Below are 27,030 nucleotides of genomic sequence, written 5' to 3' on the forward strand. Positions count from 1 at the left end.
AGAAAGACAAAGAAAAAAAATGACCAGAAAAAAATAAGATAACATTTGGTTATTCTGCTTGAAACAGAAGTTGAAGCAGTGAAAATTATGATGCCAAAGTGTTGTGGAAGTTAGTTTCACCATAACTCCTTCAAAAGTTCTTTCAGCATGCTTTTTGAAGTAGCGTTAAAAATTTCATTCGGTAACTTGTTAAACATAATAATAATAATAATAATAATAATAATAATAATAATAATAATAATAATAATAATAATAATAATAATAATAATAATAATAATAATAATAATACAATGTTATGGTTATTTTTCTGACTTTGTTTCCGAAGCACAAGCAAAAGATTAATGAACTGCATCACCATTCAATTAGTTAGAATTTCTGGCTTGATTAAAATACTTATTACAGTTGAGCACCTCTATAACGAACTCTTCTACAATGAAATGACCTGCATACCGAAAGGATAATTCTTTCCCGGTTCTCTTGTGAGCTGTGCTGTGCGCAACCTTTACAACGAAGTGACCTGTACACCGCGTAATTTCTTATGCCCGAGGCAATTCGTTATAAAGGCGTTAGATTGTACTGCAATATCGGCACTCTCACAGCAATGAAGGCGTCGCCAGGATCCATACCATGTTAAGAGCAAATAATAAGTACAGCTTGCCAATGTTTTATAGTGAATTCCACTGGCGGATCTGGAGCGGTGTGCCGAATCCACGACGGAGCAAGAAAATCCGCCGCGGAGCGACCCGATCCCGATCGACCAGTGAAAAATAAACACGCTCCGGCAGGGATTGCAGCGGAAGTTGTCGCACGCATCCGGTTACCCATGTTGCCAATCTCGCATTAGACCACGTTGGGGGTTCTAGGCACAGCGGCAACTGCACTTCGCGTCTTCTTCGACGTAGCCGACGATTTTGGGGCGTTTGTGCGGAGGCTCTGCAAACATTTCATTAAATAAAATTTCGTACAGTACGTACGACTCATCCTCATCGCTGCTGCTGCTGCTTTCTGAAGAGGAACTGTGCGAACTGTCGCTGTCGCTCAAAGCAACGAGCAATCCGGCAGGGTCGAACGACGCCATTTCAGAACAGTAAACAACGCCACAGGGTTACCAGACAGCGCTTGAAAAAGCGCTGCAAGCAACCGACGTACCCGATTGTTCCGGAAGTGACGGCGCCTAGTCGCTGGAGTTCCGGCGAAATCCGGCTCTATAAGACGGATCAACGCGGAGCGCTCCGTCGCGGAGCAAGTTGCCCCAAATCGCCCAGTGGAACATGCGATCTTGCTCTGGATCCGCCAGTGGAATTCAAATTCTCGGCCGCGGAGCAAAAAAACTTGCTCCAGATCCGCCAGTGGAATTTACTATTAGTAATCTCACTGAAGCGTTGATCGGCGCGTAGGTCATCTAATGCGCGAAGACCTTCCTGGTGTCCGAAGACCACCTTTGGATCACCTGTTAGGCTGTTCGTGCAAACCGTCATAGTCAATGCTGTTTGCCAGCAACATCGGTCGTTTGCAACTGATTATTGCAACTATTGTGAGCACAGGAGCACGTGTGAGCATTTTTTTATATTTGCGTTGGAAGCGGATAAGTTGCAGGGGCTACGCGCAGCTATATCCGGAAAAGCCTAGCAGGTGACGCTCGGACAAGAATACAATCTGCGGGCATGGGCCTGCCGTCGCTAATTTCGTGGCTGCGCTCCGCGACATGGCATGTCGTGCGGCGCTCCCATGAAATTACTAATTTCTCGAAGAGCTGTACATGCTCAACCTGCGTCGTCGCAGGGACTGCCTAAAGGCCTACTGCGAGAAAATTTCACTTTTGCGAAATTGGTCGTAAATCACTCGCATAAACAACCGTGGCAAAACTGTAGGGCTGGCTCATAGTTGTCAAATTTCCTGCTTAAGAACATATTCCCCAGCACCGTGGCACACGACGCTCACACCTGGGGGTCGGCGGATGTGACGCAAATTCCGGCACGTCTATTTCGAGATTTTCAGCGCGTTGCAGGCACCGTCTATTGCGGGCGGTCATTGTGAGGAGTAGCGCTAGTTCTGAACTTTCTATAGGTTCTGCGTAATTGTCACCGAATAGCAAAAGTGGCACTTTACAGCGAAGCTGTCAGGCTCTAGTCGGTGGGGATTTTGTTGTCTCCGAGTGCGCGGCTCTCGCTCACACAAAAATGTGGGCCGATTCCGGAGACAGTGCAAAGAAGTGGGAAGCGCACAGTGTGTTACTTCTCAAAGAGGCATCACATGACGTCACCAGATGACATCATCACTTGACGAAGACGTCATTGCCTGACAACACGTTTGACGTGATGACGTCATCCGATTACCTCTTCAGGCGATATCGTCACGTGACGATGCCGTTATTCTTGTATATTAGAATAAGAATCCTAAGCTATCATGTTTCCAGCTTGTGTGCAAGTCGTACTTTACGACTTTTCTGACGCAGTTTAGTTCGAGAAATTCAGATTGTTCAATAACGAACTGGCGCTTGGTGGTGGGCCCAGGAGACTAAGGATGTATGCTGCACTTCCGCGCACGTTCGTGCGTGTGGGATGTATACATATGCACACAATGTATCTGTCCAAGCATGGGCGCTCTTCCCCCTGCATCTGTCGCATGTGCGGCGACCATAGTCAACTGTATGGCAAGCATTGTCCAAAAATGGTACCTCCACGTAGCGTCCGCGGCCACTCGGACAGACCTCAAACGGCAGCTGGATAGGGGCTGTGTCTTTCAGTTTCCGCGTAGCAGAAATAAGATTTCTCCGTATATTCGAATTACATTCCGAAGCTGTCATGTCTGTAGCTTGTGTGAAAGTTGTACTTTACCAATTGTCTGGCGCAATTTACATTGAAAACTTTAATAAGTTTAACGAGGCACTTGCGCTTGGCGGAGGGCCTAGATAATGACAATGTACGCGTATGCTGCACTTCCGCACACGTGCGTGCGCGGGTGACGTAGAGCTGCAGCGGAAAAATATTGGCACAAAGGATCGATCACCCGATCAGATAGATAAATTGCTGCACGCGACGCTGTTGTTCCGTAGCTCGCCGAAAACAAGAGTGCCAGACTCTTTGAAATATGAGTCACGCGGCACTTAAGATACCAGTGCGCACGGGAGCAAGAGCGCCGCGTACCGCAATTCACATGCTTTGGTCATAGACCACTTGTGCTAATCTTTTTCCGCTGCAGCTGTATACGATAGCTTGTGGTGGAGGTGCTTATCTAACGTCGGTCGTGCTTGGCTAACGTCGGCCGCAGCTTAGCTGTGCTACGTCCGATTTCACAGGGTGCAATAGAGGCGGACCTCTTTCTCTTCGTACCAAAAATATTTATTTTTGTTAGATTTCCGTGACACACCCACTCGTACGTCAAACGTAAAATATGTCACGTATTCCGCTAGATATCTCCACAATCCAAGCAGACACGGCCCGAAATGTTGTTTCAATGATAAATATAAATGTCGGTCGAGGGTTTGACGTGCAAAAACCATGATGAGATTTTAAATCTCGCCGTATCGGGTGGCTTTAAATTAATTTTAACCTCCCGACGTACCATGCAGCGCAGGAATCTCGGCTAGAAATCCAAATAACGAAAGTTTGTTCTTCCTTTTTTATTTATAGAACTGAACTTCTTACCGCAAGATAGAATACTGAAATAATACTTTTGCAGTATAAGCTGTTTCGCTTTACGGTTCCTTTTAGGGGAACTTCACTGAGTCAAACTGCCATCACGAGTACGCATTTCGAAATAACGGCAGCTAGAGCACAATGTCGATCCGTTTCATTTCGTTAAATGACGCGCAGTGCATTTATGCTGACGGAGAGGAGGGACTGCATGGGGCTGACGAAGAGAAAACGAATGCCTTGCTGCAACATGCAGGCTGTCACAGTTCCTTAGCAGGAGTATGGCCAAAATGAAGCACCAACTCGCACGTGCGCTTTTCAGATCGATGAGTGCGCCCTTGGAGCTCGGTGCCCGCCTTCGCTAGCTTAATGATCCGAACTTGGAGCCAAATCGGAAGCCGGACATTTGGTACCATGGATACGTTTTGCCGAAGAGCACGACAATAGCTGCGCTTCGAACAACGACGGATTGCAACAATGCTGCTATTGAACAACAATCGCTATTGAAAAAAAAGTAATAATTTGCAGTCAATTCGTTATATGCGGTTGCTGAACGCCCTTGAGATATTTAAGAAAAAAAATACCCGAGGAATTGTGCATGCGCGCATACTCTGAAAGAGTTACTAGCGTTATGAAAGGACCGCGATATGACGCGAAAATATTGGCTTCAAGCGAATATTTTACAGCGTAGGCGGCGAATAGTCGGTATCGAGGAGGCATGTCTGCATTGTACACAACGGAGCCGGAGCCGTAGAGCCCTGTTCCGCATACGGGAACATGTGTCAGATAAAGCGGATAGTTAGGAGTATACTAAGCCTGGATACAGGGAAGTCGAGGAGATTTTCAGTTGTTTCCTTAAGCTTGTGCAAAGATTCGAGTATAACGAACGGGTACACTGTATATAATGAAGCGTTTCAACAAATACAAGCATAACCATTGAATTGCACCGGATATAGCGCACCATAGAGGTATCATCCGTCGGATATAAAGAAGAGCACATAAGTACTAAGATCAGTTATAGTAAGCGGCATGAAAATACTTAGATGATAGCGTGGTATTTGCATCATATAGGCTGAAGCGTTTCTAAAGAGTGAAGCACATTTCGGGCAGTTTCTTAAGGTGGGCACAAGACCTGCTATAATGAACAAGTCCACCACATATAGAAAATCTTCTTGGATGAGCTCGGGTATAGCGAATGAGTTGCACAGAATACGGTGTAGTGTTTGATTGCAACGAAATCATCCCACAGTGGCAAACCAAACTTACCGGCTTTCGTAGGGTACGAGCACTCCATCATAGCTTCGCTACTTGTTATATATGAGTTCCTAGGATTTCTATACACCGGCAAAAGTATCGTTTTATCTCTCTCTCTTTCTTCTTTTTTTCAGCAATGGTGTTTCGCAAATTAGTAGATAAGTGATGTCCATTAATAACGACATCCACGATTTGAGAAACACCTGTCGTACGAATGTTCTCGTTCTCTTCTCTACAGAAACTTTGCATTGGTGGTATAATCATCATCATCCTATATTTATGTCCACTGCAGGATGAAGGCCTCTCCCTGCGATCTCCAATTAACCCTGTCTTGCGCCTGCAAATTTCCTAACTGCATCACCTCACCTAGTTTTCTGCCGTCCTCGACTGCGCTTCCGTTCTCTTGGTATCCATTCTGTAACTCTAATGGTCCACCGGTTATCCTTCCTACGCATTACATGGCCTGCCGAGCAACATTTTTTTTCTCTTAATGTCCACTAGAATATCGGTTATCCCCGTTTGATCTCTGATCCACACCGCTCTCTTCCTGTCTCTTAACGTTAGGCCTAACATTTTTCGTTCCATCGCTCTTTGTGCGGTCCTTAACTTGTTCTCGAGCTTCTTTGTTAACCTGTAAGTTTCTGTCCCATATGTTAGCACCGGTAGAATGCAATGGTTGTACACTTTTCTTTTCAACGACAGTGGTAAGCTTCCAGTCAGGATTTGGTAATGCCTGCTGTAATGCCTGCTGCATGCAGGCATTACCAGGCATTATTTTTCTGTAAATTTCTTTGTCATGATGAGGGACCCTTCTGAGTAACGGACGTAGATAAACTTACTCCTTTACAGACTCTATAGGCTTACTGGTGATCCTGATTTCTTGTTCCCTTGCCAGGATATTGAGCATTATCTTTGTCTTTAACCCCACCCTTACACTTTCTCGGTTAAGGTCCTCAACCATTTGTTGTAAGTATGAGTCATGAGGGAGGTAGTGGCCGAATACTGCACCAGGGAGGCCAATTCCTGCTCTGGTAAGGAAGTGACATTGTTGAAGCTTAGTGGGCCTTCCGAATTTGGTTGCACCTGCACTAGTATAGCTCCACTAGCTCTCGGCGATATCTTTTTGCCGGTGTAAAGCACTACTCTATGCCTGAAAATGTAGTGGACTGGAGGAGGATTCGAACTTACGACCTTCAGATTAGAGGTCGGGTGTTCTACCTCTGCTCCACGCCACCACCGTTGGTGGTATATAATGGTCCTAATCTATACTTCATGTTTGAGCTGGTAGACTTGTTTTACTTTCAGTGACACTGCGTCTCGCGAATACAGTAAATGTAATATCTGCCGTGGCAGGGTGACATCACGCACCGGCAGAATTTCTTTCCCGTTCACACTTTGTTTTCTGTATGCTTCACTTCTGTTACTAAGCGTAAACAAACAAAAATGGTGTCCTGCAACCGACACTGGTGTCTTAATTTCGTCCTACGCTGCTACGGCAATTAGCTCACGTGTGTCTGCTGCGGGTCGGCCCCCAGAAACCACCTCTCTCGGACTAACTGCTATGAGCGTTGTGTAAGATTAGCACAGGCGCTCACTTCCTCCTTCTCCTTCTCCTCTTATCCCCACCGCAATCGGCACTTCGCATTGCAGTGTGAATGTTTTCCTTCGCTTTTGCCCCGTGTGTTGCCACGTTGTGTAACAACTGCAGCCTGAAGCAAACCACGCGCCGACGTGCGCAGCATTGCAGAATAAACTCGTTATGTTGTACAAAAAACGCCATATGTTTAAACATGTCTATTGTTGTCTCTATGTTTATGGTAACGCATTTTGTTTTGCGATGATCACGTATCCTAAAACGTACGAATACCTATGGCTTTCTAACAATGAGCCGGTACATGCAGACAATACAGTTCCTCTCCATAGTGGTATATCCGACTTACTATAGCTCCAGTTGCAATAATTTTTAGTGTCCATAAGAATTGAAACTTTTGTTTATGTGTGCGAAAAGCTGCGACATAATGCACAGCCGAAACGCTACAAAACTTTCAACGTGAACACACGCGGCTTTCACGAGCAATTACGGGCCTTGGAAGTGACACCCTTTTCAGATAATAATTTATTAACTGTACAGGCTTGATACAACTCCAATAGCTGTTTTGTTGAGATAACGGTTATACAGACATCCAAGGTGCTCCACCGGCGGAGGACGGGGCGTGCGCCGCCAGCGCGCTATGTATTAGATGTCACATGATTTGTTGCGGGTGTCACGGGTGTAGGAAGTCACGTGATCTGCCTAGTTTCAGGGGCGCGGCTCAGTTCAAATAGTTAAAGAAACGACAGACTGGAACGTCCACTTCGGAATAAACACGCGCACACCCCGTAGACGGCGCGTCTCGTCAAGGCAGCGTCGTAATCACGAGTGCTCTGGCCATCGAGTGAGCACTGTTCATGTGTGTCTTTGGACGCATAACACTGCTCTTGTAAAGTTAGTAAGCGAATCTTTCATTTGCACAACCTATTAAAACTACAATCCTGACTTTGTGCAAATAATTTGCCATCACTGCCAATGAGGGCTCCCATGTAATTTCTTTATTCTCCGTGTACATGTTTTCTAGGCGTTTAAATGTACGGGCACGCACTGTGAAATCCACGCCGGAGGATTTTGCCTAATGCAACAGCTTTTCTACATGACTGCTGTTGCTTCTTTGGATCTATAAAAAGTATTCTTTGTACATTAGACTTGTTCGTTGAATAAATGCTTCGAAGTGACTCCTCTTTCATGAACCTACTGCTGTTCTTATTATACGAAGTTTGCACACTGCTGTAGTGCAAGCGCGTTCCATGGCAAAAGCAGAAGGGCGCGCGGCTGGCGAAAACGTTTTGTTCATTGCTCCCCATGGAGCGGTGTCGCTGTCATTTGCACCGCGGAGCGTGTGACAACATCCTATATTTAGTTGCCCATTTTCAACGGCACGCTACCCGTAATTTAGTACAACCGTACGGAGCGTCACCATGTAATTTACTTTTACTCGTCACCTCTTCTGCTTTGCCCTTGTCATTTACAGCGCTTATGCCGTGCTCCTCCGAGAAGGAATATTTCGTTACTACCACGCATGCACCACGAGGCAGGTGCTGCTAACGAGCAACAGGGCGGTTATGACATAGTTGCTTCTCTTTCTGTGCACGCAGAGGTTGCTGGCTAATCTATGTTAATGACAAGCTGAACCTGTGCTATGAACGTGTTCATTAACCTGAAATCGGGGTTACTTGTGCTACTGCGGTAGCACATGTTAGGCCCCGTCGAGATGTGTTTTTTTTCCTACGCGTCAGGTGGGACTAGCATGGCGATTTTTAAATCAATGTACGGAGAGGTCTGAAGCTAGTATACCATTTGTCAGGTGATAATATGGTTAAATATATAGATTAGAAAGTTTGTTTTAAAGCGAAGATTTGTACCTCTACCAGCCAAGGGTTCTGTCGTGTCCGTCGTTGTAATCAAAAAACGATCCCGACGAACCGCTAACAATTGCAGGTATAGCAGTATAGCTTACTTGAATTCAGGCATTCAGCGTACAACTAAGCACTCGTTTTCGCAAGAAAAACCACAAAAACAAGCTTCAAAGTGATGAGCCAACATGATGGATGATAAGGGCTGCGGGCAAACAACGGAAACAGGCTCGGCGCGGTCCGCAAGATTATATTGCAGCTGTTGCAAAGCTTATGCAGCTGCTTGAAAGAGGGTTGACGTCATTCGAAACCCTTCCAGCCTAGTCACTGCTTCGGTTCATTTTCTAGACTACCCCACTATGGGTAGACCACGGAAGGAGTTAGCACTCGTGTGCTTCACCAATGCAAAACAACCAACCACCATTCGCGGAACGTGCATTGATTTAACCATGAGAAAGAATGTAACTACAGTGAAAACTGAAAACTTGAGTGTATATCACACCGATCATAAAGCAGTAGTGAACATTGTTCTGAAGTAAATAATAATAAAGGCCGTGGTTAAAGTTACGTTGTAGTGTGTGAAATATCAAGTGCGCCGCAGTCACCGTGAGGGTGGCGTAAAAAGCTTCGCTTTCCAACCACCTTCACAGGGTGGATTGGCGGGCAATTTTTTTTCTTTCACGAAGTACAAAGCAGTACCGGGAAGAGGGGACACTGGGCAAAAAGCTGCTAAAGGCAGCTTGAGGGAGTACCCAGTTCCCCAGGTACACTTGAACAGCAATGGGTCGGCATATACAAGATTTACATGCACCATTTCTCAACGGAAAAGCAATATATAGCGCGTTCATACACTCAAAAAAAACTGAAAAACTGAATACATAATGTCAGGCTAAAATATCTTACAATATAATAATTCATGCCTATTTACAATGTAAGGGGAGTGGTTTCAAAATCCGAAAGCATGGATGATAGCTGATTTCGGGATGTATCTTCTAAGCATACATTATTTTCAGCAAGCATGTTGAGATAATGAGACACATTGTATGATAAGGACTGTTTGCGATGTAAGGTGCGGCAAAAGGGTGGACGCTAAGGCAAGTGATGTCTTACATTGTACGCGGTTGTATAATGATAGAGGTTCAACACTGTTAGTATAGGTTCGTTATTTGTTATAATTCCATTTTTTTTACATACACAATAATTTGAATGGATGCAAAGCATTAATCCTGAGAATACCATACTGTTTAAAGTATGGGTGAGTATGGTAATTCCATGGTAGATTTGCTATTAACCTGATTGCCCGTTTTTGGGCAACTACTAGCTTCTGTGTATGTGTGCGTGCGTGTGTGTTCGTGCGCGTGAGAGAGAGAGAGAGAGAGACGGAAGGATGTGCTGGAAGCAGCAGTCACACGGAAAGGCAAAAACTTTGGAGGCAATAAAATGTTTCAAAGCAGCCACTATACGAGGTGCACTATGCGAGGTGACGTGGAAACCAAATGTTTAAAGCCGATCTCTGACTCAAACATACTGGAGACATTCATACTTTCAATATACTTATGTGTGCACGCCAGTTTTACAAAACAACATTACGGAAACAATGAGCTTGCCTTTGTTTCGGTTTAGCGTCTTCCCACAAACACAGAAATATTAAGAGTGTGGTTCAAGGGGTATCTGCAATCTGATAATCATAATGCTTCTATTGTCCACGTTATCTAAGCGCTTTGCGTACGAGATTGCTGTCTTTCATGGCACACATGTGCAAGCTTCAAAACGTAAGATAAGTTCTGCTGCTTCTGTGCCGTAGAAAACATTTAGAGCCCAACTCATCGTCGGCACGAAAGAAAAAGAAATCTATGCGTGTACAGCGCACACGTTATATCTACGTAAATAAGCGAACCACTAATTAAACGGTATGCAATTAATTTTTCAATATTAACGCAACAGCATTGAGGGCCCCGTGTCGCAGAAAATCTGGCATCGGCGTCGGCGGCGTTGTGCGGCCAAGAAAATCATCCCGAACCACGCCGACCACGCAGGCCCTCCGCGTGGCGCAGCGCCACTGGTGAACTAATTCCATTTCTGAAAGTAAAATGCGTAAGAATAGTCGTAAAGTACGACTTAACCACAACCTACAGGCATGATAGCGTCGGACTGTAATTTGAATATACGATAAAACATAATTCTGTTACGCGGAAACTCGAACACAGACCCCTTTTCCAGCATTTCTACCATTCACAAAGCGGCGCGCCGCAGTTGGATGTCCTTGTAAAAACGCCATCCAGATGGCACTCGTCTCCTTGGCAGCGTAGCGAGCCTACATGCAACGCTACGGCAGCAGCGCGCCAAGGCGAAGGTGCAGAAAGAATAAAGCCGCAGTTGCCGGGAAGCCTGACAAATAGTCAAGAATTTTTGAATGCTATCGCGTTCCAGTGTTAAAGGCGAACCTTAAGCATCCTCTAAATTTTAATTGTCACTGTGATTGTAATTTAGAATATACTTTGTAGCGTCTTATGGTTGTCGCTATGAATGTCTCTTCGAGTGTCTTGTGACTGTCGCTCTGATTGTGTTTCGAGTGTCGTACCGTCATCGCTATAACTGGCATATTTAGCGTAATTTTGTCAAGAATAAAGTATTTTTACGTGTTCCATATTTCCCGGTTTGCTGTGACGTCTTCTAATCATGCGATGCACTCATCGAGCCACCGTTCACAATCTTTGTCGAAATGTAGACTCCAATTTCAGGTGAATGCCAACTGTTAGAAGTCTACGTAGCAATGTCACAGGTGAGGAATGATGCTTCTCGAGTGAGCGATGGTGAGGACATGTTGTTGGCACTGAGCAGAGTGGCAGGTATCTGAATACGTTTACGAGACAGAGACATTTTGTTGTTGAAAAACCGGGAGAGGTGAGCGTGAAAGACAAGCTCCCCACTTCGCTACACCACGCGGAAGAAGGAAAAATGGGACAGATAGAGCCAGAAGATGCAGATGGTAATAAGGGGTGAAGATAATCAAACAACTGCCCGACGTCACACACACGCGGTTTACCAATGCATCAGGCTAGAGGAGCGCTTTCAGCGAGGTCTCCATAGCATTTCTTGGATCCATCGTAGCACAAAGAGGACAAATAACAAAGAACCATGGCACCACGGGCGCTACCTTCATTCCTTGCATTGGATTGCCACATTAGGATGTTGCTAAAGCAATATATTTGCACTAAATACATTTAAGTATTCTATGAATATTGCGTAAGAGTGGCACATAGCCAATCTGAAGCATTTGCAAAGAATTAGCGCATATACAGTGGAATATACCTTGCTGCACATACCCAACAACCAAGAGTAGGTTCGCCCAATTATAAGAAATTAGAGAGAACAAAAGGAGCCGTTGATTTCCATGCTGTGTCATAATAAAGAGGTCTGCTTGCTCTATATAAATACACCTATGAGCCGACACTACTTGTACAGGCTTCACGTCGCAATTTACGATATCATGACGCAGAACAGAGGTTCCCTCAATGGTTCCCTCAATGTTGGGGTTCAAAATTCAGAGTTATATAAGCCGGAGCATCCAGTGACGTATACTTATTTGCCCAAGGATAGAATAGCCCAAAGAATAGCCGTTCAGTGACATGCAGGCTTCCATTAGGTGATATGTGTGCTGTGGATATTCCCATGAGCCGACATTATATATGTACGGGTTTTACGTCGTGATTAAATGGACCCTAATACGCAGAACGTAGGTGCGATTCCTGACGCTATAGATTGTGGGTTTGCTCCATGCTACATAATCAGGTTCTGTCATATTAAGCGAGACCGACCGACTGAGTGACCGCCGAACCGATCGATGCAAAATCTTGGGGTGGTAGACAAACTAAGCTTCCTTTTTTTAAGACACCCTGCATCCTATTTTCTTTGTAGCCTGGCAGCATGGCCTGGCACTCATTTTTGTTGAACACTGCGGATGATTGAGAGAACTTGCGTCACGCAGAAGTGTGCTTTCACGTGTGCAGAGTTGAAAGGAATTTGCGCCAAAATGTCAGCCATGTAGAACGCAGATGGCACCATCGAGCGCGTGCCTGAGCTTATTCTCTTGGGCTCTATTTACTGCGAAAGCGTAGCGTGCGTCACAAAACTAGGCGATCGTGTCCAAAACAGATCTATACGTATTTTCTCCAAAGTTGATTGAAACAAACTCTATAGCCAAAGTTTCAGTGAAATTGAATGACCTTTAAGTGTACGTTACTTTAAATGTCAACCATGCAAGCTTATTGCAACCGATGAAGTGTTTATTTTTTTTTCTTACGAACTTCAGTAACAACTGCTCCTATCTGTTCAATGTTCATACTTAACGACGTGGAATGGTCGGCAATGCCTCATGCTACTGAAGAAACCATTAGACAACATCGAACATGTTCCGTCCGACATGGCACTTCGTACAATTGTAGCCCCTCCACTCCAAAACCTTGCACGTAACTAACGATCCTTTTATTTCGGGAAAAGCTTTCCTATTTTTTCTTATCGCCTTCGCAATGCATGCTTAGCAAACACACATAAAATTAAACCAGACATTCCAGGCGTATTCCTAATGACTCATGTGGAGAACTGTGTTTGGTATATTGTTTCGGTCAATCTCAAGTGAGTAAATGACTTCATGAACGACGTTACAAAAAGTATGTTCCATACATATGTTTGATACAGTTCTATATATATATATATATATATATATATATATATATATATATATTCTTTAGACGCAGGTAGCAAAAAGTTACATTCGATAGATTACGAAGCAACTTCGATCATGATACGTGATCTCTTCGCAAACGTTCAATATGGGTAAACCTAATAGTCAATTCATTGGTATTTTTTTCTGGAAATTCGTTCGACCAACTTCACTCACTTATTGGAAGTAATTGATATGGAATGAACGTAACGGGGTACCGTGTGTTATTTTAAGCGGATAATCGTACAATGACTAGGGCCCTGCAAGTTGTGCGAGTGAGTCGTTTCGCGGGAGGATCGACTGAAAAAAAGAAAGTTAGCTGCGATCTTGAGCTTTCTTCACTTCTACGCTATCAAATATGTTATCCAGTATTTTCAACAACAATACTGTACTGCAGATGTTGCAGACTCCAATAATGCAAAAAAAATGTAAGGCATTCAATGCATATTCAACGCAAACCCTTGCATAATACAACCATGTGAACAGTGACGCGACAGTATTGGGGAGAAGCGGTGATGTTGCAGCATTCCCAGCGTAATTCTCAAATTCTGATGCGCAAAGGAATGGTGGCTTCAAGCACCATTATGTTGTGCTTGAGGCGGTCCCTATTACTGGTTAGCGTCACGAAATTAAAGAAGCAATAGCAGAACGTTCTCCGGAGCGTGTGAGCATGATATAGATTGCAGAACGTAATATATATATATATATATATATATATATATATATATAGACAAAGCATACTTTGCGCAGCCATCGCGTCTCCAAGCACTAAATGTACCGAGAAGAAAGGGTATTACACTTCGCAAGGCGCAATATCTAGGCCTACCGCAGGGCGTTGCCGCAAGCGAGAGGCACGCCATTGGCAAAGAAACCTCGTTTCGTGCGAGCCTGGTGATACGCACGCAGAGCCGTAAATGATGCACCCAAAATGTGACCGACCTGTTAGGAGACGCTCATTTACACGGAAAAAGCGAATCTGTGGCTTGCTCTTGCTTTTTTTTTTCCACACAGAACAAGAAAATCCAGAGTGGTGTGAATGGTGAAGCCGCTATATACGGGACAGCATTGGGGTTGCGGGCTTCCTGCGTCAAGAAAGAGACATTGTTATGTCTGCTGGCTATGCCTATGTGTCTAATGTCAGTGAGAAACAGTAAATGTCCAGTGCGAACACATACCGTCCAGTACTAAGCTTAGAAGTCAACTGGGGTAAACCTCATTTTCAACAGGCGCCGCTTCTCCTTTCTAGAACAATAGCAGGGCGTAGAATCGAGCAGAAGGAAGCGCGTCTATTGGGTGGTGCCAGCACGTGCCACGTTCTTCGACACGCTTCAGTGCAATGATTGTGCGCCACTGCCAAACATGGCGCCAGCCATCGATCTTTTGGTCGCAAGATTTGGTTGGCTACCTTACGTTGGCCGGTAGGAAACACACGCATGCACTTTCTTTTGGTGTCTCTGAGGTTGTTATAGCGGTCATATACAGTGGGTGATAGGTCTCGGTAAACTAGTGCATGGAGCACACTGGTAAACCAAAATGCTGAATCATGTGTACGAGAAACGATTTGTGTAGAGGAATTTTGCGAGAGCTTCACAAGCTGAAGGGGAACGACGGATTCTGTGAAGTTCTTAGAGCCATCCCTTGCGGAGAGAGCGGGAAGCCTTCGTTTTGAAAAAGAAAAAAAAAGGCTTAGATACCCATCTTCATGTTTTGTCTTGCCCGTTTTGTTATAGCACCGTACTCTCGTAAGCAGAAATAAGCACAGCCGCGCCATCGCTAGTCACGAATGAACAGATGGATCACTAAAGGCTGCGTGAACCTTGAGCGTGAGCTTTATGGAAGGAAGACATGTGCTGATGGCTTAAATTGCAGCGCAAAGAAACGACGCAGGCTGAAAGAGAAAAAAAAAGTCATTGTCTAAGCTTCCTTGCACTAATAGCCGCTATGAGGTCTTTTTCTTTACCTAACCGGTCGCCCATTCTATTAACGCTGTTGACGTTGCTTTGCTTGACCTTAGCCTGATTATCTCTCTCTGCTAAGGCGTTCACGGTGCTGCAGGCACATTTATGGCGCCCGAAGACCCCTTCTTTCTCATGTCGGAGCTTTTACATCAGACGTTATAGAATAATCGAAGCTAAATCAATTTTGGTGAGCTGCGAAGCTCCAAAGAAGTGAAACAAAAAAGCGAGCAGAATTTAGCGATTACTTCGGCGCTGATTTCATTTAGTGTGGCAGCAGCACAATAACGCCGATGATGGCAACGGGCGTCGTCAGCGTAACGGAGTGAATGGACAAACGGACACATAAAGCAAACCTAGTTATGAGCACTCAACTGCTCTCGCAATAAAAGACGGCGGGCGCGAAGATGAAGTATATTCAGGTGTAGAATTTGCAGCTTGCTGTAGTGAAAGTTCTTGTGTAAACCTTCTGATGTTTTGATGTGCGCTGAAGATCTTTTGAAGGTACAAGAGCCTATGCTGTTAATTCTATTAAACTTCAGGGGAACAATGTATGTTTTATGGTTATTATGTTATGTGGATATCTATATTGGCGTGAAATAGCAAGGAACTTGCAGCAATATTTATGTCGCAGATATATGATTGCCGGGCTGCGCCACCTGAATAGACAGTGGTGCATATATGCCAGAAAGAATTGCAGGAAGGGCGATATATCATCGGGAGTGGCGAGACATAATTGTTCCAAAGGAAAGTGTAGATTGTTTCCATTTAGCTCTCGCTCAATAAAAACTGTAGTTTATGCTGCAGTCGTGAACGTCGTTCGTTCACTTTCTCCTGATCATGGTGTTGCGGGAGTATACGAAATTTTTTGAGCGGCCGACTTTGGGATCATTAGTGGAAATGCTTGAGTTATATTATGACATTTTCGGAAACAGTGTCGTGCTTTCTCTCGTATAAAACAAAGCAATACCTCCTTTTTACCGGAATTTTATGCACAGAGCCCCGCAGGTCATATACAGCTGGATAGAACGTAGTATGAATTAATTTAGTTCTAAAAAGTTATGAAAAAAAGTTATTGTGCGTTTTTTGCCTGCGTTGTTCCTACGATGAGGGCGCGTTTTTTTGTTTTAACTACAATTCCGGAAAAGCACGTTCGTAATGCGTCTTCAATCTTGATTACAAAATCCGCCAGAAACGTAAAATTAAACGTGTAAGCCTAAAAAAAATTGGAGTAGCTTGCACTAGTGGCGCAAGGCTAAAGACATAGCGGAGCTTATCGGTTCCTAGCCGGTCATGGCTATACGAAGGGATGTTAAGTTATACGAAGTAATTCCAAGTGATGCTAAGTTATACGAAATGTATCAGCATTTCCTGTGAGGAAATGCTTATACACTTCGTATAAATGCTTAAGAGTGAGGATCAACGGCGAAAATCTCAGCAACCTTCTGTTTGCAGATGACACTGTCCTATTCAACAACAATGGAGACGAATTACAGCAAATGACTATTCAACAACAATGGAGATGAATTACAGCAAATGATTAAGGACCTTAATCGAGAAAGTGTAATTGGGTTGAAGATGAGTATGCAGAAGACAAAGATAATGTTCAAAAGCCTGGCAAGGGAACAAGATTTCAGGATCGCCGGTCAGCCTCTAGAGTCTGTAAAGGAGTACGTTTATCTAGATCAATTACTCACAGGGGACCCTGATCATGAGAAAGAAATTTACAGAAGAATAAAATTGGGTTCGAGTGCATACGGCAGGCATTGCCAATTCCTGACTGGGAGCTTACCACTGTCGCTGAAAAGAAAAGTGTACAATCATTGCATTCTACCGGTGCCAACATATGGGGCAGAAACTTGGAGGTTAACAAAGAAGCTTGAGAACAAGTTAAGGACCGCACAAAGAGCGATGGAACGAAAAATCTTAGGACTAACGTTAAGAGGCAGGAAGAGAGCGGTGTGGATCAGAGAACAAATGGGGATATCCAATATTCTAGTTGACATTAAGTGGAAGAAATGGAGCTGGGCATGCCATGTAATGCGTAGGATGGATAACCGGTGGACCATTAAGGTTACAGAATGGATACCAAGAGAAGGGAAGCGCAGTCGAGGTCGGCAGAAAACCAGATGGGATGATCAAGTTAGGAAATTTGCAGGTGCAAGTTGGAATGCGCTAGCGCAAGACAGGGGTAATTGGAGATCGCAGGGAAAGGCCTTCGTCCTGCAGTGGACATAAAATATAGGCTGATGATGATGATGATAAGCCTTTCCTCGTGGTCCGTGGCATCGGGGAATGCCTCGCAAAGCACTTGCAGTCCGAGAGCACGCAGGGGAAGTGGGGCGAAAGCTATGCACAGTGTACGGCGCGCAGCAGACGAAACGCCGGGATGACGTCACGGCGCATGCGCAGAAGCGCGCAGAAGGCAGGAGCTCGGCCGAGCTGCCGCCAGAGGCTGCCGTCACGGACATCGCGAGCGTTCGGCGCTAATGCGGGCAAACGGTGAAGCGCAGTTGGCGACGGCAGCACCTCTGCGCGTTGCCTCGGTGCTGCTAGAATTTGTTTCTCTGTCTCTCTCTCGCTCTCATTTTCTCTTTCTCTCGCCCGAGCATAGCGCGCGACGCGCGCATTCTCCCTCGCTTTCATTTTCTCTTTCTCTCTTTCGAGCATAGTGCGCGACGCTCCGCGAGGTGGTTGCTAGGCAACGCAGTGGCAGGCAGCTGCGGCGTCGCTGGTTGCCATGGCTACGGCGCGGCTGGTTTTTCGTGAAACGCGCACGTTTTACGCCGCCCTAAAAAGCTTCGCTGTTAAAATCGGGTAGTGGCAGGGACGCAGCAACAGTCGGGTAAGTGAAACGTCTTGTGCGTGGTACATATATAAACTGTATGGGCACTAGGGTACAAAACTTAAGCAACCAGATGCACAAGTTACATTTACTCACGGATTAAAAGGCTACAGGCCTAGCTTAATGTTGCAGCTACTGGGGGTCTTACGGTCTAAATTCGCAATCGTGCTCGCTCATCCACCGTGGTTGCTCAGTGGTTGTGGTGTTGGGCTGCTGAGCACGAAGTCGCGTCATGGAATCCCGGCCATAGCGGCTGTATTTCGATGGGGGCGAAATGCAGAAAACACCCGTGTACTTACATTTAGGTGCACGTTAAAGAACCCCAGGTGGTCTAAATTAATCCGGAAGTACCCCACTACGGCGTGCCTCATAATCACATGGTGGTTTTGGCACGTAAAACCCCATAATCGATCCGATCTGATGACTACGGCGTTTACGCATTCTGTGCCGTCACCAGCGATAGCCACCCTCCGCTGACGATTATCCATTCGTGCTTCGCTCGTCAAGCAAGGGTCATCGGCCACCTGCCGTTAGCCCTCTTTGCAGCCTTTACGTTTCGCGAGACCAGGATGAAAGAAACGTCAGGTCCCAATCTTTCCCAGCAACCATTAAAGAAATAACTCGCGCTTTTAAGCAGGAGCCTTACACTTTATATCACTCATTTAGCTTATTATAGATAAACTGAAATGAAATATTTCCCCAAAATGTTTGTGTCTTCGAAAAACTTTTTCAAAACAAGAAGTTCCCTTTTCTGAAGTCCCGCTGTTGGCCATGGACTAAGTATCTTTTCAAGATTGAATGGTCTTCTGTCGTGTTACTTGTACGTACGTTTAGCGTGGTTTACTGCAGTTGCATAGCGTCCAGCTATTCTACCAATGTAACCGCTAGTATGTCTTTCTTTCTTTGGGTTTTGTTCACGTGTCATCGGTGGTCAATGATTAGCTGTCGGAGGTGGTCGGACTATTCACCACGGATACGAAGGCGTCGATCAAAAAATCGCATGCTCTCGAGCCACCATAATGCGGGGCGGGTTCGCCGCAGAATGCTAGCTAATATAACTCTTTGAGATGTACCGTGTTGTCACGCGAGGACCTTGTTGGGTCTGCTAATTTACAGTTCACCTTTCAAACCGTCTTCCCCGCCTCTGACGACGACAGAAATATGACGAATCTGCTTATAACTATAGCCACATATAGTACTGCTACTCGATCAGCCGGTTAACGGGCTCTGTTCACTAAGGAATCACGCAATGATATAAGAAAACACATCGTAAGAAATGTTGTCACTGCAATACATATACGCCTTCAAGACATCATTTCTTCATCAATCCAAATACCTTCCTCGAAACGTTGAGCTATTTTCTTACGTTGACAATCATGGTCAACGGTCTCAGCACATTTTTTTTTATTCATGATTCCTTTTTTATTCTTTCGATATACACAAAACCAAATGGGAATATTTTAATTATTATTGCAACTTTTGCATTGAATATGGCAGAAATTATCTTTTTTATTACTTTTTTTGTCCTGCAATCAAGGGTATATAAACATATGAGGAAGGTGATAAAATATTGTGGAGCCAGCAGTTGTGCAGGAGGCATAAGTATTGCTTTCTCGCCTTTTTTTTTTCTTCTTTTCTTTTTCTTTTTTTAAAAACACGATGGAATAAACTTACTAACATCATTTATGAACACGAAATAGCAATCGCTGAGGGTAAGGACAACGTTTTCGACGGAATGCCCTGTACTGTTTTGTGGTAAAAGGTAGGGGAAAAGACTGCAGTGGTGCGTTTTGTTTAGAAGTTTCCTGCTCATTGGGCTAGTCGTGTTCAAAGACTTCTTGACCACAGTTAATTTTAATCAATTCCTCATGCTTCGTATGTCCGCAATTCCACATATACTGACGTCATGATAATTTTCATCAGCCATGCGAAAGTGGCCCAATGAATGAAATTAAAGTTTAAAAAGAAATTGCGCCAGAAAATGCGCAATGTACGACTTACACAACCTACAGACGTGATAGCGTTGGAATGTAATTTGAATATACGAGAAAACATTATTCTGTTACGGAGAAATTCAAACACAAACTTCTTTTCCAGATGCCGTTTTTTGGGTGAGCACGCCACAAAACCTCCCGACCAACTAAAAAAAAAAAGATGGAGTTTTACGTGCCCAGATCATGGTCTGATTATGAGGCACGCCGTAGGGGGGGACTCCGGAAATTTGGACCACCTGGGGTTCTTTAACGTGCACCCAAATCTTAGTACACGGGTGTTTTCGCATTTCGCCTCCATCGAAATGCGGCAGCCGTGGCCGGGATTTGATCCCGTTACCTCGTGCTTAGCAGCCCAACACCATATCCACTAAGCAACCATGGCGGGTCCGACCAACTAGAGGCTACAGCTTTACTGTAAAACAATAATAATAAATAAATCAATAAATAACAGGAAGAAAACAGCGACGGTAACGCGCACTAACCAGGGCAATAACGCCCACGCTTCCGAGAAACTACACCCGCCAAAAAATCGATCATTCAGGGGAGCAGTAAAGTTAATGTGACTACTAGCTCTTAGGCCCATTCCTGAAACGTCCCGTTACAGGAGTCACTGCATTGGCCAACTGAGCGTGTCATTGAAACGGCGCCTCGCAAATTGCCTCTCGAAGCGTTCTCGTTCAGTTAACGTCCCGAGGAATAAGAAATAATGTGTATAGAAAGAAAGAAGCAAAACAAGTGAAACGCGGCTAGCTTCTCTCTCCACTTTATTTTTTTTCTTTTTCTTTTTATCGTTCTCGAGCCACAGCCCTACTGCGTAATTCAGCAGTTCCGAGCGCTCCAGGCCTGGCCATTATGCTAAGGAACCCCGGGGGTAGCGCACGATGATCGGTTAGCAGTTATCGCACTGACAACAGACGTTCCGCCCTTGCTCGCCGACCTTTGAGGGGGTGGGCTTCGGGTTATTCACCACCCACTACAGTACCACGGCTGCGTCAGAACTTTGTGGCAGCAAGACGTTTACCCACTCCCATAGATGCGTCTCTTTGAGGAACATATTTCACATTCAAGGTTCGCGTGCGGGTGCAGCCTATGGGTCCCTGAAGAATGGCTTTACCACCTGGCTGCCTGAAGTCTACTCATCAAGGCGTACCTGGAGAGGCACTTACGCGTTCGTATCGTGTTGTTGCTTTGTTAGGTACGGTCGTTCAATTCGAAAATGCACTTTGAAAGAATGAAAGGATGCAAACACAAAGACATGAGTTGGTGCGCATGGTCAGTAGCTCATGCTGGAAGTACTTATTAATGTTTATTAATAGTGATAGCTGTGCCCGAAGCCGACCTCTCCGTATACTCTCCACGGGGCTTTCGGACACCTTGGGAACGAACGTCTTGTGTATTCCCATTCACTTCAATGAAGGACGGACCACCGGCCAAAACGTCAGTAAAATACTAGTATTTTTGTTGTTAAACGTGTGAGCATATTTTGTTCATAATATTTTCACCGGTTCCAGCGTAAACTCCTAATTGACTCTATATATATATATATATATATATATATATATATATATATGTGTGTGTGTGTGTGTGTGTGTGTGTGTGTGTGTGTGTGTGTGTGTGTGTGTGTGTGTGTGTGTGTGTGTGTGTGTGTGTGTAGTTACAGAAGTCATACCAAGAGAAGAGAAGCGCAGTCGAGGACGACAGAAAACTGGGTGGGGTGATGCAGTTTGGAAATTTGCAGGCGCAAGTTGGACTTAGCTAGCGTAAGACAGGGGTAATTGGAGATCTCAGGGATAGGCATTCATCCTGCAGTGGACATAAATATAGGCTGATGCTGATGATATATAGATACTGCATTTGTGCTTTTTTGAGTGTAACTTAATGATGAAAACTTTTAATGGTACCAGTAGTTTCTCCAAAACTTGTGAACCACTTAGAACATTAGCCAGATCAGAATAAAACTCAACTTGATCGCAAACACAACTAATTTCCCCAACATAAATAATCACCCACAAATAATGTAATTTGTGTTTTAGGACCAGCAAGGACCGAGATACTTCTTTGAGGCACATATATTATGAGTCATAATAATTGCGCCTCTAAGAAAACAAAATGTCAAGAAGAAAAACAGTGGACCCAGTGTTTCTAATGAAATGATTGTTACCACCTAGAACCAAGGGCTCCGTCCTGTGGGTTACCCTCTTAGTTCCGTCCTTTACTTCTATCCATTTCTTGGATGTATGACCTTCACCCCATCTTGGTTTTAACGTATGAATTTTCTCTGGAGCACAATTGTCCATGTCGGAATAGAGCTCTTAACTTATATGCGAAGAATGTGAGCATAGAAAAGTGATTCCGAACAAATACCGCGCAGGTGCCCTTTCGAAAACCCGGGCCACACGTTTACTACTGGCCTCATTTTTAAAAAAAATCTGAATTCAGAAATACTCTGGCAAATTGGCCGCAGGAGGTCAGACATTCGCCTCTGGATTACGTTTCAACCTTGTCCCCTTCGTTTTACGAGGTTCGAATTCATTTCTGTAGTCGAGCTGCAAGGCTACTTCAGAGCCTATCAGGGATCAGCGATGCGTGAAGAATTCACAGCAGATAGGGCTCGACGCTACGTTGGGGCGTGTTCAGGATAAAGGAAGCTCGGAGAGACGGAGAGTAAAGAAGGAGTGCTTGGCAAAAAGAAAATAAATTGTGGAGTAAAGAATAGAGAAGTGGCAGAGCCGAGTTGCAACACAAAAACGAGTACAGCGCTGTAAATAAAGAAAATACATTTATTACGACGCTTTTTTCATCCCCTAAGAGCTTCCGCTCCCAGAGCTTCCGCTCCCTCCTGCTTTGAACAAGAGCCGACAAGCCAGCCTATCGCGGTCACTGCAGCGGGGAATCGCTTCGTCGAGTAGCAACCGCGGACCTGCTAGCTTTTGGAATCTCGCCATTGTCAGCAGCAACACCTGCTCTCTCTCTGTCCCTCTCTTTTTCTCTTCTAATTTATTCAACATGTGTGTATTCGTTTCGTTTCTTTCGCATTTTTTTTCAGTGCCTTCAAAGCGCGTACGTAAGTCTTTTTGGAGTACTCGGGGCTTCCACGTGCCACCTGAGCCGGCTGCTCAAATATGCATGAGCTCTGCGCGAGCATCGTCGCGTTCTCTATTCAGTCCTCTCCTTCGTCTTTCTATTTGTACCCTCGGGTTAAAAAAAAAAGAACGAAACAAGCGAACAAAAACATTAGCGCGCGGCAACGATATACGCCATTTGTACACACACGTTCGCCGTCTGAGGTGAAAGAGGTCGGCGCGTCGCGTCGAATTCCTTGTCTTTATCGCTTGCGCGAAACATAAGGAAGCCGTGTTCATCCAAAGGGTAGCGCCGCCCAAACGTTAAAATTGAGTGAACTATACAGCTCCAGAGATTTTCCAGCAAGAAGCAGCATTGCTGTACTCAGTAAATGAACTACTCGTGTAGTGAGTCACGGCAAGAGAAAAAAAAATCTAGTAATCAGCGAGGCAACAACCCGTCCTCGTAAATGTGACAGCATACTTAGCAGAGGACATCATTATCAACGTACGGAGCAACGAGCGCTCGTGCAAGAGGCGAAAAAACCGGGAGCGCAGCTGTCGCGTCTTTTGCTCGCACATTTGCATGGACCAAGTTTACTCAGAGTACTTACCGTCGAGAACAAAGGCAGATAACGTTGTCACTCAGTGGATAAGGAAGATAGGTGCTATGCTGTTCAGAGTAGCTACCAAATTAGGATGTATTGGAATCTAGTTGCCTTATTTACTCGATTATATAGGTCGACGACGATTATAAGTTGACCCCTATATATTAAACTCGCTAAGAAATAAAAAAAATAATTCGAACGCAGGATGATCCCCATATTTTTGGGGAAAAAAATAAAACTTTGAGCGCGACACACTTTTATTTACCCTAAGCTCGGCTACTAAATCTCGATAGTCGATGCGACAAGCTGCTTCCTCGTGAGAACTGCCAGAGAAGTCGTCTTCGTCGGATGCGTCGCAGGTGTCCTCGGTACATCAAACAAGTCGTTCTAGGCACCCTTGAGTGCACTGAATATGCAGAACTTCTTAAAGCCAGTCTGGAACACGCCTAGACTGATTTTATGGTGTGCGCAACGACGGAACTCCTTCGGCTCGGTAGTATTGCTAACTTTGTTCATAAATATAGGTCGAGATCCTTTGGTCGCAAATATTTTGGGTAACATTTTGGGTGATAAAGGGTCGACCTATATTCGAATAAGTACGGTTACTTGTTGGTTGAATGTTTAGGTATTTTGATTGTGTTTCTAAGGGAGCCTGAATTTATTTAGAGAAGAAAACTGCGACGTTACCGCAAGCTTGTGCCTGCCAAGCTGCTATTAAATCACAGGGGGAGGAAAAAGAAAACTAAGAAGGCATTGAGGGTGATGGTGACAAGAGAGAAAGATAAACGGGTTGGGAAAGGCAGGGAGGTTAACCCGAAAATATTCTGGTTTGGTACCCTGGACTGGGGGAAGGGTAAGGGGAAATGAAAGACTGAAAGAATTAATAGTGGTGCTGTGATGCTGGTAGTCAAGAGAGCCGCATTGTTAAAGAATTTGTAGCAACGAAAACTCCCGCAGAGTTTCAGATGAGCGAAGCGATAGCTGAATTAATGAATTAACAATGCATTTGATTCAGCGCCGCCAACTGATCTTATGCGTTTGTCTGTGCGAGGATGATTGCGCTACTATTAACAATGTAAAACTAATCTCTTATTGCTAGTTTTTCTTTCTAGCATTTGTTGTTCAGGACAGATTGCATACACGCACATGGCTCTTATAATTTTTATAATGTGTATTTATTCCTTCGAGAAAAACCATTTAGTGGAAGCATTTACGAAACGGCATGTCGCAGTGTTGTTTGCAGTGTAAAAAAACGTTACGTAATACCAAGCCTAAATTTGCTTACGTAATATTGTTTTTCACGCTTGCAGAACAATTACCGAGGTATGCTTTTGCTTAAGATTAAATATTTTGTTTTCTTTTTCTGCAGTTATGCGGTGGCGACGCCTATCAGCTAGTGAATATTTCATCAGAAAATACAAGGGTGGACATGTGACGTCTTTGTCAACCGGTAAGTTTTCGCCTATGGCTTTCAAGCCGCTTCTCTGAACAATTTGCTTCTTGGATCACCTTCTACTTCTGTTTACACCTTTCCCCAGCACAGGATAGCCAGGCGATACATAAACTGGCTAACCTTCCTGTCTTTCCCTCCCTTTTTTGTCTCTCTCTCTTTCTGAACACATCCAAATGTTGCCATTAGTACGTTTAAACATGATTGCGTTAGGCCTCAAATAGCATTTACTGTTATGATGAATAGGACGTAACACGGAGCTACAAAAATATGATGAAAGCAACGTGTAAATGCATTACGTTCAATACAGCGTTTTCAACGCAGTGGTAGATATCTTGTCACTCCCACTTTAATATTGCGGAGTAAGTAACTTCAAGCTGAGCACAGTTAGCGCTTTAGGCAGGCCACCACGTGCGATGGCGAATCTACACATTTACTGTAAGCTGTAAACGGAGAGAATTCGAATATCGTCATTTCGGACCAGCTTCGCTTGTTCGGTGCACATTTTCATTATACAAAAAAGGTTAAATTCATCGTCCATCGCTCCGCGATAAAGCCTAAATGGCATGGAGGAAAGAAACAAAACAGGAGAGGCCTTGACATCACGTTTTTGAAGCCGGAAGTGCAGCCATGTTGGTGTGCCATCTGCCTTTGCGCCTCCAATCAGGGGTTCTGCAGCTCGCCGGAGCAGATGGGCGCGAACTTTGAACTTGCATTGTTACGAACCGCCGGAAGTGTGCGCTGCCGACGCGCGCCAAAACAATGCCTACGAAACTTCTGTAGCTGTTTTAGCGAACCATACGCGCTCCTGTGTTTTTCCGTGGCACGTTGGAGAAGACGACGAAGACCCCCGCCATGATTGCTTGAGTGTATCTGTTGCTGGCTGACACTCGCACTCACAAACCCAAAACAAAACTTTCAAGCTTACACACCCCATTACAAAGTCAGCTTTTTTTCGCGAACAAAAGGTGCTGCGCGAATCACACCAGCGGAAAAATCTTATCTCACTTTTCGGAGACCGAGACCAGCCGCGAAAGCTTCAGGAGCACGCTTTGTGTGGCAACGTTGACATTTGGGGTACCCGTCCCAGAGCTCCTTGGCTAAAAGCAGCACATGACTTCCGCCACACACTCTCTAAGACGTCCGTTCTGTCCGGGGCCTCTCCTGGGTTTCCTTCCTCCATGCTAAATGGTAAATTTAAATATCAAACCAAACGAAAAAGAACGTTTCATTACGTAATGCAGCAACGGACTGAACTTTTGTCGCATCATCACTAAAGTGCCTAGTTGTGATTCACAGAACACTTTCATTACATTTTCAGCAACGTGTGCTAAGTTTGCGAAGAAGATAATTGTGAGCCTGTTCCAGCTTTCTTTCGACAGAGAATGAGTTCAAGAAAGAAAGACCACAGTTCCTGACGCAGTGAACTGCAGTTTCCATCAAAGTGTAGTCAGTCGATATTGCATATTTCAGAAGAGCTCTCATTTTGGCTTTATCGCCAGCAGCCAGTTCATTGCCGAAAACCACAGAACAAATGCGCTATGTGATGATCTACGAAATATAGAAGCGAATCTCATTGCCTCTTCCAACTACCACTCTTTCGTGTGCGATGTTTTGATTAAGGGTTCCTCTGTTAAATATTTTTTTCAATTTAATTTGAAAATACGAAATCGGCGAAGAATATTTTATGAGCGACTCTTCTTCCTCTATGTTGTCTCATGCACATTTCATGTTTCCAGCGGTTCAAATAATAGCGACCGATTTAATTATGACTTTCATAGCTTTTTTTTCCCCATAAGGTCAAACAAAGAACGACCGAAAGCGTACAGAAGATTTGCATATAAGTATAAATTGAAACGCATCTGTATATGGGATATCTTCATGTATGAAATAGTCAATCATAAAGTGGTTTCAGCTCCTATTTCTGAGCCATCATTGTAATAACTATGACACATGCATCTGTCAAGACACAGATTTTTTTTCTCTTCCTTAACAAACAACACCAACAACAACAAAACAGTAAACGCCTATGACTCCTGCCTGTTCCTAAAGAACTA

The 27,030-nt window shown here is 44.5% G+C and overlaps 1 long non-coding RNA gene across 1 annotated transcript in view; it reads left to right on the forward strand.

Annotated features, from left to right (window-relative positions):
• The window catches only part of LOC125943179 (uncharacterized), a 189,666-nt gene that overhangs the window by 67,268 nt on the left and 95,368 nt on the right, over positions 1 to 27,030 (forward strand). The window contains exon 2 of the long non-coding RNA XR_007465626.1: positions 24,893 to 24,973. This is a non-coding gene — a long non-coding RNA (uncharacterized LOC125943179). The remainder of the gene's footprint in view (positions 1 to 24,892; positions 24,974 to 27,030) is intronic.

Source organism: Dermacentor silvarum, chromosome 2, assembly GCF_013339745.2.
Source record: "Dermacentor silvarum isolate Dsil-2018 chromosome 2, BIME_Dsil_1.4, whole genome shotgun sequence".
Classification (NCBI taxonomy): domain Eukaryota; kingdom Metazoa; phylum Arthropoda; class Arachnida; order Ixodida; family Ixodidae; genus Dermacentor; species Dermacentor silvarum.